General features: G+C 42.8%; 2 pseudogenes; one reads left to right on the top strand and one right to left on the bottom strand.

Annotated features, from left to right (window-relative positions):
• Positions 1 to 2179: 2179 nt before the first annotated feature.
• Positions 2180 to 15478, bottom strand: LOC119879262 (annotated as a pseudogene).
• LOC119879261 lies at positions 8355 to 8659 on the top strand (annotated as a pseudogene).
• Positions 15479 to 15602: the final 124 nt, after the last annotated feature.

Here is a 15602-nt window from a genome sequence, read left to right as displayed (position 1 = left end):
TTCATAAATGCTGAGGGTTTTTCAGCTGCCTAACTCAATAAAAACTAGCAGTGGGAGTCACCTTTGTCTCCTTCTTCAGCAAGAGAGAAAGGGATTTGGAAAGATCCTGTGTTTTTTTTAAGGAGGCTGGCTGGGTTGGAGAAGTCATGCAAGGACTTCCTGTGTCAGAGCATGAGCATCCACCTTTGTCCTCACTCCACAATACCGTTCATTAAACGTATGTGTAGAGGATAGTGTTCTAGATCTGAGAAGTCTCTCATGCCATGAAATCAGTGGGTGGTGGGATTTCCAGAAAGGGATGCAAAAAAGTCAGCAGACCCTGAGTTTCAAAGCATTCCTTCTTGCTTGGGCAAGAGCTACTGAATGAAAGTAACTGAACACACTTAAATTAGACATCAGTGACCTTTATTAGGTGCAAAGTAGTATTCCTGACAATAGTAATAGGCCACTGTTACACCCTGTTCATCCATTAAAGCACCAGCCCCTCACCCAGAGCTAACCAGATCCCATAAAGTTCCCTGTAAGTGCGTTGTGATCTTCATAACAAGTGACAGGAAAGATTAGGACAGCTCATTAATAAAACATGTTCCACAGGCATCTTGATTCCTTTTGGTTTTTGTCTCAAAGAGCTCCAGGAGGCAGCTACTTCAAAGGTTGATCCTTCTTCCTTTCACCAGCCGGGCTCGATATCTAGACACCTCCTGGAAATAAAGCCAAATACAGTGAGTCCGTGGAACACTGGGAATGTGCTCAGCATAAGACAAGGTAGATTTCTAGCATCTACCAATAGTTAAATAGAAAAATTCTCCACAATGATCCAATCAGTAAATAAACCATATTCTAAGACTCCCAATAATTTATTGTCAGTACGATCTAATTTAGATTTTACGATCTAAAATCATGTTGAACAGGGGTGCCAAGGTGCCCAGTGGTTTAGCATCTGCCTTTGTCTCAGGTAATGATCCTGGGTATGGGATGAAGTCCCTCATCAGGTACCCCAAAGGGACCGTGCATCTCTCTCTATGTCTCCCACCTCTCTGTGTCTCTCATGAATAAATAAATAAAATCTTTAAAATAAAATAAAGCAAAATAAAATAAAATCGCATTGAACAAACTGAGAGAGCCAGACGCCAGTCAGCCTGTGCCAATTGGTGCTCCTCTTGACTACAGGTGTCCACAACAGGCTTAGCATGCTGTTTGGTCAAGAAGACCTGTACTCCTTGTCTGGCTTTCCTTTAGCCACTCGCTGCCTCATCTAGAGTGATCTGCTCCTCAGTGAAAATCAGGTCATGATTTGGTATTGGGGTGATTTGGTATTATTGCTTTATTCTTAATCAAACAACAGACTTTTGATTCAACAAGCTTTCTGGTTTCTTGTTTATTTTTGACAGGCAGCAAGGTCTGGTGGAATGCTTAATTTCAGAATTCAACCTGACTCTGAAATGTAGCTCTGTCACCTGCATCACTTCTGGTAGCCTCTTGGACTTTTCATTTTTTCCTTAGAGCGGGGAGGGAGGGGCACCTGGGTTGCTCAGTCAGTTAAGAGCCCAACTCATCTCAGGGTGGTGGGATGGACTCCGTGTTGGGGTCCTGGCTCAGTGGGGAATCTGCTGGAGATTCCCTCCCTCTCCTTCTGCCCGTACCCCCACCTCCTGCTCACGTTCTCTCTCTCTCTCTCTCTCTCTCTCTCTCAAATAATTGAAATAAATACTGGAGGCAGTTCATTCATTTACAACCCTGACAATCTGCCAACAATATATGCTTTTTTTTTCTGCTGCAAGAATCAGTGTGTTGCCCGGAAGCCCCACTTGACAAAATAGGATGCCTTCATAAAGCGTTTTAAAAACTGGGTAGGGGATCCCTGGGTGGCGCAGCGGTTTTAGCGCCTGCCTTTGGCCCAAGGGCGCGATCCTGGAGACCCAGGATCGAGTCCCACATCGGGCTTCCGGTGCATGGAGCCTGCTTCTCCCTCTGCCTGTGTCTCTGCCTCTCTCTCTCTCATGAATAAATACATAAATAAATCTTTTAAAAAAATAAAATAAAATAAAAAATAAAAACTGGGCAAAGAGAGAAGGACAGACTTCCCACCATTGGCAAATGTGAAATGAGAGCCTCTTCTGATATGGGATAGATTCATAGGTTCTAAAGGGAGAAGGGGCCAAGGGGGAAGTAAGATTCTTCAGCTGGGAATGACTTTCAGAAGGTGATTCCCAGTGGCCCAGTAGCGTAGTGCTGGTGTGCGGTACTCTTCACAGTACTAGAGGGGCCGAGTTATCATTACATTCAGTCTACGTGGAGGTCCTGTCACCCCCTAGGAAAACATATATTGGTGATTCCTGCAAATTGAAACATAGGATCAGCCTCTTGGTTCGGAGGCTAAAATGTCTTTGTCTACCAGGCAAATATGTCTATTTCTTTGGCTTGACTGTAATTTGTCTGGGGATCATCAGCAGCACTGAATGCCCACTAGCTACACGCAACTACTTTACAAGTGTTGTGTATTAAGTAGCAAAGCATATGAAATAATGTCTCATGTCCCCTCTTGATAAGCATCAGTGGTTTCTGCCATCAGCTTCCGTGGAACCCCAGATGCTAACTGACCCACCCAGAAAACCTGCTTGAGAATTGCTTCTGGGACAGTTATTGGATCTGCATATATGTAAATACTCTGTTGTAGAGAAATTAAGGGAGGCCTATGGGTAACACCCCAAACCTTTAACTTTCCTTATGTGCATTCAGAAGGTGGCTTTTGTTGCTCACTTGCTCTCCTCCAGATCTGCTGTTTCCTTTCCTACCTGCCTGGCCTGGAACAGGATAGCCTACACAGCACAGGGCGGCCAAAAGACATAAAGAAGTCTGGGATGCTCAGGTGCCCCACGTGGGGGGAAGCAAGTATTAGCTGAAATTCTCAGTGGATCTCAGCAAGGCTTCTGCACGGTGCTCTAAACAATGCACATATGCTTCCAAATTAAACCAGGTAGCTAGAGTGCCTGGGTGACTCAATTAAGGTCTACCCTTTTTTCTCAGGTCCTGGAATTATGCTCATCATCAGGCTCCCTGGCTCAGAGTAGACCTCTGCTTCACCCTCCCCTCAGTCCTTACCCCCCCACATTCATATTCCTCTCTCCCTCAAGTGAATAATAATATCCTTTAAAAGTAAACCAGATATGAGAATTATCAAGTATCTGAAGGAGAAAAGAAGTTTAACCTGTCATCTCACCCAAACATACCTTCAGGCTGGTGTCTTTCGGAATTCCATATAATTTATGTCCAATCCCTACAATATCCCTCTTCAGTGACATCTTGACTGGTGCCTTTCACATCGATGTAGTGGCAGTCAGCACTGGGCGAAATGGCAGGAAATTGCCTGTGCAGGGTGAAAATGATTAATATTGGGGGGAGAAAAATATCTGTTAACAGCAACAACCAACAGAAAGACTTCTTTTAGAACATCAGCTAGTTCACTAGCATTTGATTTCCAGAATGTTCCATCGTGTCTTGGATTAGTCTCTTTGGGGTTCAATATCTTATCTCCCCCAGGTACAGCTAAAGGCTGACTGAGAAATTCCAAGAGGTTTTAAAACTCCCTGGGATACTTGTTTCAAAATGGGCAGAGAACATAATGACAAGAGTAAGAGGACTTTAATTTTTAACATGTGATTTATCTAGCGAGTGCATGTCCTCGAGTCCTAAACAGGAATGGGTTTCCAGGGTTCTTCATCCTCTTCTTAGTCACAGAAGTTAGTTACTCAGCTGAGTTTGTGGTGCTTTGTTATTTAATGTCTAAAGATCAAGAAAAAAAACACACAAATACCTTGCGAAGGAAAATAATATACACACCCACTCCTGTCAAATCAAAAGAACATTGAAGTCCAATAGCATTCATATACGGCACTCATCTTGTTTCCTTCTGAAGGTAAGAGGAGGTTACTTGGTTCTCCCCATTCTTAAAAAGGTTATCAGCAGATAAACTTAAAACTCACTTTCCTAGTCGCATGTTAGTTCTCTTGAGGTGACCTCACTTCTCAGAAGAGCTGCCTGCTTTGCTCACAACATGAAATTTCTAGACAGTGGAGTCACAAACTCCATTTCCCATGGAAGCCCCCACACACACCAAGGAGTAGTGACAACTGAGGCCAGAGGGGATAAGTACATTACCTATATGTGTTTTTTAATTTTTTTTTTGTAAGGGTCCATCTTTTTTCAAATAAAGTAGTTGAAAATTGCAAAGTTAGGATATTATCATTCACATTACTTGGTTTTCTTATTATTTACCTTTTAGTTTCATACAGGGAATCACTGTATACTATATTTTCAGGTTTTGACATGAGATCTTTCGGTATGTAGTTATCCTACACAGTTTATAATCCTGATCATATAGATAGTAATATAAGGGGATCCCTGGGTGGCTCAGCGGTTCAGCGCCCCCGCCTTCAGCCCAGGGCGTGATCCTGGAGACCTGGGATCAAGTCCCACATCAGGCTCCCTGCATGGAGCCTGCTTGTCCCTCTGCCTGTTGTCTAAGCTTCTCTCTCTCTCTCTGTGTCTCTCATGAATAAATAAATAAAATCTTTCAAAAAAAAAGTAATATAATTTTCTAACTCATACAGACTTTCAGACTATTTGTCTTAGCATCCTGTTTTTACACACACATACACATAAAATTCCATTTTCATATCAAATTGAATTTTGACACCAAGGATACATGATAAAAGGCCCAAATTCATGAATCCCAAAAACATTCACATTATTTATGTCCTTGTGGCTGTACCCCTGCTGTACAGTTCTGAGGGTCATGCTGGTGGGGAGTCTGATCTAAGAAACTAATATAAGTATTTAAAGTATAACTATAAGTATTTAAAATATAAGTATTTAAATATAAGTATTTAAAATTTTGGCATTAAAAAAATTTTGGCATTGTGTTCATCACAGATATTTTTTGCATTGATTTTGATTTTCTAAATACTGCCTTAAACTATCATTTAACTTGATTGTTGAGGTTTTTAGCACCATCCTCCTAACCCCGTTATATTTTCCCTGGAGGAGAGGGCTTTCTTGCCTCACCCTCATCCTGGCCCTGTTGACCTGGTGGAAATATGAATGAACGGAAGATGAAACCTGGTTAGCCTACCCTGCACCTAGGGAGACAATGGGTGTGTTGGTGATACAAACTGGCACGCTTCACCCAACCCCAAAAAAACCCCAATATATCGTAATAAGAGCCATGTAATGTGGGTAATGTCAGTCCACAGTGGCTGTGAGATCTGCTAATATTTGAGAAGAGAGAAATCTGGGAATATGGGAAATTTGTCAAATCTTAATGTAAGCAATGAAATCAATAGGTTTTTTAATATATTCTAGCTAAGGGGCAAAAAACATGAATCCTACTGCTAAATCTTATTTCTGGGCAGCCAATTCATATCAAAGCTATATAAACTGCCGTCATAAATGGGTTTCCTTTATCCATTTCCCCCATTTTAAGATTTTAGTACATCAGCCATTGTTTCTGTCTCCAAAAGCACAGGCTGTGGGCTAACCAAGTAGTTCTTTCTCTGAAGCAATTCTATGAATGTTCCTAATTCAGGATCAGTAGGATTGGGAAACTGAGGTCTCATGGCCTCCTACTGATAACTTAGCAAAAAGCATGAGGTATCAATAATATTCCCTGGTAAATAACCAGAGCAAGAGCAGTTTATTTTTATTTTTTTTAAGATTTATTTATTTATTTATTTATTTATTTATTTATTTATTTATTTATTGAGAGAGAGAGAGAGAGAGAGAGAGAGAGAGGGGCAGACACACAGGCAGAGGGAGAAGCAGGCTCCATGCAGGGAGCCTGACGTGGAACTCGATCCTGGGACTCCAGGATCACACCCCAGGCTGCAGGCGGCGCTAACAGCTGTGCCACCGGTGCTGCCCCAGAGCAAGAGCAGTTTAGTTAAACATCACAAATCTCATAAAGTTTCACATATCTTGACATTTTTGCTTCTAACCTATTCGTCTTTGGAAAGCACGGTGATGTAATGCATACCTTGCGGTATCCTTGAGTTCTGTTCCAGCCTGATCCGTGGATGAGCAAAGGATGAAAGAAAACGGTGTCTCCTTTCTCCATCACGAGGTGCACGCGGGGGTTTTTTCATCATAGTCCTGGATCCCATAGAACATTAAGTTCACGCCCCCCATAGAACACAATAGAGAACCCAACTCTGTATTTGAGGAACTCAATGGACTAAAAATTTTATCAATGACTGCATTAGGAAAAGCAAAGGTTTCCTAAGTTCTTCCAAGAGAAAAGATAAATAGATTCTTAACAGGTACTGCAAATATACAAAAGCTTCTCAGATGTGTGGCTGTGAAAGTCACATTATGATATTAAAATCAGGATTTAGGGAGCAAAGGAAGATGCTGAATTTCTTCTTACCCTTCATAACTGAATTATAAATGAGGATCTAGATCAACGTTGCATTTGTAGTTAACATGGAAGTCCGCCTTTCACAGCCTGAATGTATAATCATCGTTTCCCCAGGATGATATATTTTTGTAAAGATTTTACTTATTTAATCATGAGAAGACACAGAGAGAGGCAGAGACCTCCAGGCAGAGGGAGAAGCAGGCTCCATGCAGGGAGCCCGATGTGGGTCTCGATCCCGGGACCCCAGGGTCAGGCCTGCTTAGTCCAAAGGCAGGCACTAAATCACTGAGCCACCCAGGGATCCTCTCTTTCCCAGTATGATATTCTCCTCACCTAGAACTTTGCCTGAACCATTCTTCTATAACTCAGAGTACCTCTAAGAAGCAAACTGTCTCCCAAACCAGCAGAGAGTAAATCTCTATTTTCTCAGCTCAGAAAGCACTGATGTCACATCCATAATTAAGAGAAAAACTTTGGGGATCCCTCGATGGCCCAGCGGTTTAGCGCCTGCCTTGGCCCAAGGCGTGGTCCTGGAGTTCCAGGATCGAGTTCCACATTGGGCTCCCTGCATGGAGCGTGCTTCTTCCTCTGCCTGTGTCTCTGCCTCTGTCTCTCTCTCTGTGCGTCTCTCATGAATAAATAAGTTCTTTAAAAAAAAAAAAAAAAAAAGGAAAACATTGTGTTTTTTAAATAACTATTTCAAAATCAGTTATACATTAAGTAATGGTTATGGGGGAGGACGGCATCACATTTCCTCTTCCTGAGGTTATGCCACATTCTCCTGGGGAAAGGACTGCTTTCCTGCTGGACTTCACTGGGGCTTTGATCCAGTGCACTTCTCTCCTGGCCAGGGTGGATACATGATCTAAGTCAATCTGACCTTCCTCTGTGGTCACTTTGGATCTGAGCAGAGGATGGAAGGCACTGGTTATGGTCAAGGTTCAGTTGCTCCCACCAGGTTCAGTTCCCACTGAACGTGACCTCCACTTTCCTGTTCATCCGAGCTAGCCAGCCTTTCCATGGACTCAGCAGATACCTGCTACCCTCCAAAACACTCCCCTTGCCTTAAGTCAGCCACAGCCCACTTCTGTTGTCCGCATCAAACTTTCCCTAAACCTCAATTTAATTGATGAATCTTATAGTTTCAGACTTTTTTTTTTTTTTTTAGTTTCAGATTTTATATCAGAATCCAGACTCCAATATTTTCTTTGGCACTAATCTTCAGTGCAAGAATCTAACTAATGAGACAGAAGGCCTGAAAGCCATATTCTTTATTTCCTACAAACCACATTCATTCTTCCTGCCTTAACAACCCATGCTCTTCCCATTCTGACCATCATTATGGGGTTTCAAGACCTTATTGTCTCATACCTAAAACACTTATCACCTCCTCTCTGGTTTCTCTGCCTCTGGACTCTCACCTCCAGTATATTCTTCTCTAGGCCTCTAGATTATCATTCTTGAAGAACGAATTTGATCTCACCATTCATGGGCTCAAAAGCTTTCTGTACTCTTCCAACATCACTAGCTCTATCCATACACCATGCAACAGTCATGCAATGGAATACTACTCATGCTTCCCCAGAGTCAAGTACTAACTTCCTGTTATATAATGCATTCATGAAGGGTGCGTAACAAGTACTTGGCACTTGACGTTGGATTGTGGTATTGCAAGTGTTTGTCTTACTTCTGCAATTAGGCTTGATAATCTCAGATCCTATACAGCACCTACCAAAGCTCCCTACACTGATCAGCTTTCCAACACTTCATGAAGGAAAAATGGTTATTTTACCTGACATCCTTGAATCTTCCTTGATTCTAATTCCAAATCCTATAACGATGTTTTATTACGAAGGAAATGCCATCTCAATGTTAAAGCTCTTTATGGATACTGATTGAAATCAAAACAAAAAATATTCTGGCTCTTGGTCCCGTGCCCAAGATGGCTAAGAAAAGAACAAATAATGGTCGTGCCAAAAAATGCCGTGGCCACATGCAGCCTATCCGCTACACCAACTGCACCCATTGTGTGCCCAAGGACAAGGTCATTAAGAAGTTCATTCTTCTGAACATAGTGGAGGCCTATGTGCTTCCCAAGCTGTATGTGAAAGTACATTATTGTATGAGTTGTGCCATTCACTGCAGGTAGTCAGGAATCGCTCTTGTGAAGCATGGAAGGACCAAACACCCCCACCCCAATTTAGACCTGCAGGTGCTGTCCTACAACCTTCACCGAAGCCCACGTAAGGAGCTAAGTCCTTTTTTTTCCCAACATGTTAATTTTATTGTGTGTGTGTGTTTAATTTTTATTTATTCATGAGAGAGGCAGAGACACAGGCAAAGGGAGAAGCAGACTCCCTGCGGGTGTCCGATGCGGAACTCGATTCCAGGACTCCAGGGTCACGCCCTGATCCAAAGGGAGATGCTCAACCACTGAGCCACTAGGTGCCCCTGTGTGGCTCTGTTTTTGAGTCCAGATCTGCTTCATTGTAATTTTCCGTATCCTTCTTGCCTCATTAAACCTCCATCCAAGCCTCTCTGTCCTCCAGCCTTACTCTCAAGGAGCTAGGTCCTTAACAACTGAAGAAAAAGTGTTCAGAAAAAAAATAAATGGCGATTATACTTTAAAAATACATATATTCTGGTTAAGATTTCTCCTCTAGGGGCGCCTGGATGTTTCAGTCAGTTGGGGGTCCCAAGTCTTGATGCCAACTCCAGTCATGATCTCAGGGTGCGAAGTTCAAGCCACTTATCTGACTCAGCAGAGTCTGCTTGCCCCTTCCCCTTCCCCTCTGTCTCTCCCCGACTCCTCTCCCACGTGCTTGTGCTCTTCTCTCTCTCAAACAAATAAATAAAATCTTAAAAGAAAACAACGACATAAAAAGGTAAGATTCCTCCTCTAACGAGACATACCTCCCATTGGGGATAATCGTGTGGCTTCAGAGGGCCTTTGTGTGTGCCTGGAAGCACACACAGGCAGCCATTGTTCCTGTCGATGTGCTCCATGGCTGTCCAAGCACAGACAATTTTATTGCTGGGCCTGAAGGGGAAGTAGAGCAGATCCTGATGCAAGGATGGCGGGATGTCTTCTTGCCTGAAACAGATCCTGCTGTTAACACACACTCGCATCTCAGATTTCATCTCTTTTTGCCTGCAAAACCTACAAAAACCCAAAGAGTGAAACAACATTACAGAAAATCAGTCCAGAGAGCTAAGCATCAAATTTGAATATCAAATCCACAGGGCGACTCCAGATCCTCTACTTTTTTTCTGGGTTCCTGGGAGCCGAGGACGTACTGACACACAGCATTCACTAGCAATTCATACATGTCATGAATCCTTTTTTTTTTTTTTTCATGTCATGAATTCTTTTGTGTTTTATTCCTTGTAATTGTGGTTTGGGCATAGAACCTAGTATTCAAAAAAAAAAAAAAGTTTGAGTAATTGAAGAGAGTAACCAAATTGTTGGTTCCCAGTCAGCCTTCTAAGTGGCTGATACAAAAAATATCAGTTAACTAAATTAATAAAAGGTCTCCAAAAAGTACATCACAGAATGAGATGCACTTGGCGTACAATCACTGTGGAGAGTCAGAGATCTCTCAGACATTTTTATGTTTCTCCCTATTTTCCACTCTGAATCTGGTGCTCCCCCATCCCCAACCCGACGTCTCTAAACAAGACATCCAGAGTAGGAAAGATTTGGTGATGTTAATTAAGCTACAGGCCTGTCAAATAAAGTTCTCCTGGCTCTTTTTCTCCAGAAAAAGTGGGAAAGGATAAAGAATTTTGAAGGATCAGTTTATTACAGGTAGAGCAGAATTTCTCAGCATGGCCCAAGAGCTGGGGTGGCTTCAAAAGTGCAGATTCCGGGGATCCCTGGGTGGCTCAGCGGTTTGGCGCCTGCCCTCGCACCCAGGGTGTGATCCTGGAGTCCCACTATCGAATCCCACATCAGGCTCCCTGCATCTCCCTCTGCCTGTGTCTCTGTCTCTGTCTTTCTCTCTCTCTCTCTCTCTGTGTGTCTCTCATGAATAAATAAGTAAAATCTTTTTTAAAAAATGCAGATTCCTTGGTGCACCTGGTTGGCTCAGTTAGGCATCTGACTCTTGATTTCAGCTCAAGGCTTGATCTCAGGGTCATGAGTTCAAGTCTCGCATTGGGCTTCACAGAATCTTTTTAAAGTACACATTCCTGGGTTTTAACTCTCAAATCACTTTCTTTGGTAATAAGATCTTAGGAGCTACATTTGAGCAAGCACAAGGAATTTTTAAAAGCAACTGTGTAGTTTGTGATTTATAAATATAGTTTTAATTTTGTTAGTAATAATAATGTCTTCAATCAGGAAAGCAGAATTCATGCTATCATAGGTGAGAATGGTTAACAAAGCTTAGAGGTAATGGTTATAATAATAGCAACTGATGGTTGCTATTATAATATCATGTTGGGTTCCCTGCATAGAGCCTGCTTCTCTCTCTGCCTTTCTTTAAAAAAAAAAAAAAAAAAAAAGATTTATTTATTTATTCATGATAGACACAGAGAGAGAGAGAGAGAGAGAGAGAGAGAGGCAGAGACACAGGCAGGGGGAGAAGCAGGCTCCATGCAGGGAGCCCAACGTGGGACTCGATCCCGGGACTCCAGGATCACGCCCTGGGCCAAAGGCAGGCACCAAACCACTGAGCCACCCAGGGATCCCTCTCTCTCTCTCATGAATAAATAAATAAAATCTTTAAAAAATATATCTGAAATAACTATTCTACTTCACTATTATGTGTGCTGTTTTGAGACATGAATAAAAGTATATAAATATTTATTTATCAAAGTTTAACAGTTGGGGATCCCTGGGTGGCTCAGTGGTTTAGCGCCTGCCTTTGGCCCAGGGCGGGGTCCTGGAGTCCCGGGATCGGGTCCCGCATCGGGTTCCCGGCATGGAGCCTGCTTCTCCCTCCTCCTGTGTCTCTGCCTCTCTCTATCTGTGTGTCTATCATGAATAAATAAATAAATCTTAAAAAAAAACCCAAAGTTTAGCAGTTATACACACAGCTATAGTTGGAACGTTTGAAACTTCCTGGGTTTTTTTTTTCCTCTTTGAAATAAGAGCCCTTTACCGGAATCTGGTGGTTTGTTTATCAGCATTGTATGCATGGCCATAATATTGGGTCCAGTGAAGCACTCCACATATTTCAGAATCTAAGAGAAAAGAAGAAAAAAGTTTCATGAGAAATCAAATAAATAGGCCCATGGTATAAAGTACAGTTATCTGTACAAGAGCCAGGATGTCAATGTATAACAAAACACTTGGTAGAAGTCCCTGGGTGACTCAGCTGGTTAAGCATCCGACTCCTGATTTCAGCTCAGGTCATGATCCCAGGGTCATAATATCATGGGCTAGGTTGGACTAATTGTTCAGTGGTGAGTCTACTTGTGTTTCTCTCCCTCTGCCCCTCCCTACCAAGAATACATATTTTTAAAAAACTGTTGGTATGTCACAACTTTGCAAACAAAGAATGAAAAAGTCAGCACTGGAAATCTGCAACACTCAATTAAGCAGGCTCTTTCAAGCCAGTTGGAAACTGAATCACTTTTTCTATGAGAATGGGATGAGTTTCTCTCAGCTTTCGACTGGGGAAGGACAGGAATACCCTTCTTTCAACTGAAACTGTCCATAGATGCCCAGGGAGAGGACACCTTTCTCTTTCCCTCATGGAGATTCTTCATAAGAAGGGACCGTCAGGGGCACCCGGCTGGCTCACAGATTGAGCGCCTACCTTCAGCTCAGGGTGTGATGCTGGGGTCCTGGGATCAAATCCCCCATTGGGCTCCCTGCAAAGAATCTGCTTCTCCCTCAGCCTATGTCTCTGCCTTTGTGTGTGTGTGCGCGCATCATGAATAAATAAATAAAATCTTAAAAGAAAAAAAAAGAAAGAAAAAAAATGAAGGGATGAGAGGCCCCAACACACATGTAACTGCCATGCAGAGCCCAGGAGACAAAAGAACAGCAACAGGGGGACACTTCACAGTCAGGCCACCTCCCTTTCCACAGCTCTTCACTGAGGGCTGCAAACCAGACAGTAATAGAAAAGGACACGCAGCAGGGGAGTGAGATGAGCAGGTCCCTCCTCCCATGGCATCTATATTCTGTTGGAAGGATGTTAAATAATAACATGGGCACTGGTGCTTGACACCAAGGTGCAATGAGAGCTCGTGGGGGGAGTGGGGGGATGGGAGGTGTGTGTGTGTTTGCTGAATTTGGACTGGGGTCTGGCAGCGGGTGTGCTCCCTCCTTACACCTAACCCACTAGGGAGGAAAGCACTCAGCTTTGTATGCCTACCACCTGCCAGGGGCTTAATGTGTCAGCCACTTACGTCTCACAACGATCCCTGAAAAGTAATGCCCCTGGAATTTTTTTTTAAAAGATGTCATTCATTTATTCATGAGAGACACACACACTCACACACAGAGGCAGAGACACAGGCAGAGGGAGAAGCAGGCTTCATGGAGCCCGATGAGGGACTCAATCCCGGGACCCTGGGACCACACCCTGGGCCAAAGGTGGTGCCAAACTGCCAAGCCACCTGGGCTGCTCTGCCCCCTGGAATTAATGATGCTTTAAAGAATCATTAGCTTGCAGATAAATTGCCCAAGTTGGCAGAGCCAATTGAAATGGATGATATTCCATCTCCAATTCTGTCTGACTCTAAAAATGAGGCCTCTTCTACTGCTTTCCTCACTATTTTATCTCATGTATAAGGAATATTGGCAACTTGAACATGAAACACTCGAATGGTACTAAAATCCTAGGAGTTAGGCCTCATACTTTTTTTTTGTAAAGGGTATAAACTTTTAGGATTCCCTTAGGCAAGTATTTTCTTTTCCTGTTTTTTTGTTTGTTTTGTTTTTTTTAAGATTTTATTTATTTACAGAGAGAGGCAGAGACATAGGAAGAGGGAGGAGCAGGCTCCATGCAGGGAGCCCAAAGCAGGATCTGATCCCGGGACTCCGGGACCGTGCCCTGAGCCAAAGGCAGACACTCAACTGCTGAGTCACCCAAGCATCACTTTTTTTTAAATAATCTCTATCCCAATGTGGGGCTTGAGCTCATGACTCACATGCTCCACCCAGCCAGGCCATCCCAGCATCTCCTACCAGTATTTTCTAAACTTCAGTGACTCAAGAGCCATTTTACCATTTCTAGCATATGTGACAGAACTACCCAATATTAGCCAATAATTTCCCTAAATTAAATCATGTCTTATCCTGATTAATAATATTCCTGAAGTCATAGGTAAGATGCGCTGGTTACTTTTTCCAATACACACTGAAATAAATACCCAACTACTATATCATCCCCACCTCCTAAAAATCATTGCATGAACCAGCACGTGCATGGTGCACATTTGAGAACAGTGGGAACCCTGGAGGCCTCATCGTGATTCATCTAATGCAAGTTGCCTCTAACTTCAAGCTTTTCTTCCTTGATCGATGCTCACAAGTTCCATTTCCGTTGCAAGACTTGAGGTTGGGAAGAATAGATGATTCAGGGGCCATGTCCCCCTTTGTCCCCAACGCAAGGGGCTGGACATGATAGGTGGCCTGCCTGTACAGTCTTCTCTGTACAGGCAGGAAAATATTCTTTTCTTTTTATCATTTGTTTAAAGAATTTTTTAAATTTTAAGTAATCTCCACACACAACCAGGACACTAGAGTGACTCAGCGGTTGAGCCTCTGCCTTTGGCTCAAGGTGTGATCACAGTCCAGGTATCCGATCCGGCATCGGGCTCTGTGTGAGGAGTCTGCTTCTCCCTCTGCCTATGTCTCTGCCTCTCTCTCTCTCTCATGAATAAATAAGTAAAATCTTTAAAAAATAATAAAAATAAAACTAAAAGCATTTGAAATAAATGGTTCATAAACTGTGGTACATTGATACAATGGGATGCTATGCAGAAGTTTGCAAGTATGATATATATAGATACACAAGTGATAATATATAAGTCACATGGGAAGATGTCAGATCTATTATAAGTGGACAACACACAGTGACAACCAGTTTGTTCCCGTGTTACACAAAAGGTGGGAACCCTGGAGGCTCATCATGATTAGCCTGTTAACCTAAAAACAAAGAAAACACAGGAAGGTTCTCCAACCTCAGGGAGAGTGCAGTATCTGAAGAGTTCCTTGTCTTCTTGGAAGTCTTGGATCTTTGAAATCATCCTTTCACTTGGAATATATTCTGATTTTGCAATGGACACATCTCTCATTATCATCATTTGTTCTGGTTTCACCTCCCCTCTGCAGATCCTTTCAAACTGGTCCCTAGGAAATGAAATTGGCAGATGATGTCATTACTGCAGGCTCCAGGCACCTGCCTGGCCAGTTCTGTGGAAAGATCCACAAAGATTGAGGAGATGGTGTCTCTGCACCAAGTTGACCTCCAGGCCAGGCTGAGCAGCTCTGAGCATGGGGAGGAGGAAATGGCCAGCTCACAAGCCCCTGCCTCCTCACTGTGAGGCCAGAATTCACTGTGAGAACTCACAGCTTCCTTAGCCTAAGAAAACAGTGGGGAAAATCTGTGATTTGGTTGCATCTGAGTAACAATGGCAAATACTCTCTCCTCCATTCCATGGGCCAGGCCCGGTTGGAAGCACTCTGTGCGTCTTTTACTTTATTCAGTCCTCAACAACACTAGGGCTCAGTACTACTATCCCCATTTTACAGATGAGAAAGGAGAGGCATGGAAAGTAAGTTGCCCCAGGGCACACAACATTTAGTAGAAGGGCTAAGATTAAAGCCAGCCCTTTATGTTCCCAACCACTTCCCAAGGAACCAGTCCCTGAAAAATATCTGAACATGCACACGCTACTCTTACCCATGTTCCCATTGCAAACATACAACATATTTCTGTAAAATAACGAAAGGTTACTGTACCTAAAGCGTTGAATGTCAGCATCAGACACCAAACTTTTAATGACAAGAAACCCATTTTCTTCATAAAATTTTCTCTGTTCTAGGCTTAGAACAGCATTATGCTGAGTATACCTAAAGAAAAGATAAATTTCAAATAAGTCCAACCGAAAAATCACAACCCAACACTCTGTATCAAGATCCTGAGAAATGTTTCTACTACTCATCCACCCAGCATTTGTATTTTTATTTACTTTAAGAAATAATGTGAGGGATCCTGGGTTGGCGCAG

Source organism: Canis lupus, unplaced genomic scaffold (genome assembly GCF_011100685.1).
Source record: "Canis lupus familiaris isolate Mischka breed German Shepherd unplaced genomic scaffold, alternate assembly UU_Cfam_GSD_1.0 chrUn_S50H209, whole genome shotgun sequence".
In the NCBI taxonomy this organism is placed as follows: Eukaryota; Metazoa; Chordata; class Mammalia; order Carnivora; family Canidae; genus Canis; species Canis lupus.
The sequence above is the reverse complement of the archived record's forward strand: the minus strand, read 5'-3'. Positions and strand labels throughout refer to the sequence as shown.